Consider the following 1,259-nt stretch of genomic DNA (forward strand, 5'->3'; position numbering starts at 1 on the left):
TTGCTGAAGATAGTTCAAAAACAGTTGCAGCAGTATATTTACAGGGAACTTCCAGAAATTCAAGCTGGATTCAGGAGAGGATGTGAAATGAGGGATGTCATTGCTGTCAGATGGATCTTGGCTGAAAGCAAAGAATACCAGAAAGATGCTTACCTGTGTTTTATTGTCCATGACTATGTGGACTGTAACAAATTATGGGTAACATTGCAAAGAATGGGCATTCCAGCACACTTAATTGTGCTCTTGAGGAACCTATGCATAGACCAAGAGGCTGTCAATCGAACAGAAGAAGGGAATACTGCATGGTCTAAAATCAAGAAAGGTGTGTGTCAGGTTTGTATCTTTTCACCATAGTTATTCAATGTGTATGCTGAGCAAATAATCTGAGAAGCTGGAAGAAGAACATGGCATCAGGATTGGAGGAAGACTCATGAACAGCTTGCAATATGCAAATGATGTAACTTCTTGCTGAAAGTGAAGATGACTTGAAGCACTTACTGATGAAGAACAAAGACTCTAGCCTTCACTATGGATTACACCTCAACATAAAGAAAACAGAAATCCTCACAACAGGGCCAATAAGCAAAATCATGCTAAATGGAGAAAAGATTGACGTAGTCAATGATTTCATTTTACTTGGATCCAAATCAACACTCATGGAAGCAGCAGTCAAGAAATCAGATGTTGTACTGCACTGGACAAATCTGCTGCAAAAGATCTCTTTAAAGTGTTAAGGAGCAAAAATTTCACTTTGAAGACTAAAGTGCACCAAAGCCAAGCCATGGTATTTTCAATCGCCTCATATGCATGTGAAAGCTGGACAATGAATAAGGAAAATTGAAGAAGAATTAATGCCTTTGAATTGTGGTATTAGTGAAGAGTACTGAAAATACCATGGACTGCCAGAAGAATGAACAAATATGTCCTCTAAGTTTAACTAGAATGCTCCTTAGAAGCTCGTATAGTCAAACTTAGTCTTATGTATTTTTGTCGTGTTGTCAGAAGGGACCAGCCCCTGGAGAAGGATATCATGCTTGGTAAAGCAGAGAGTCAGTGAAAAAGGGGAAGACCCTCAATGAGATGGATTGATACAATGGCTGCAATGATGGGCCCAATTATAGCAAAGATTGTAAGGATGGTGCAGGACCAGGCAATGTTTCATGCTGTTGTGCATAGGATCACTCTGAGTTAAATTTGACTTGGCAGCAAATAACAATAGAGAGAGAGAGAGAGAGAGCGAGAGAGAGAGGGAGAGAGGG

The sequence above is a fragment of the Orycteropus afer genome, unplaced genomic scaffold, assembly GCF_000298275.1.
Source record: "Orycteropus afer afer isolate SDZICR_OR568_19922 unplaced genomic scaffold, OryAfe1.0 scaffold00008, whole genome shotgun sequence".
Taxonomy (NCBI): Eukaryota; Metazoa; Chordata; class Mammalia; order Tubulidentata; family Orycteropodidae; genus Orycteropus; species Orycteropus afer.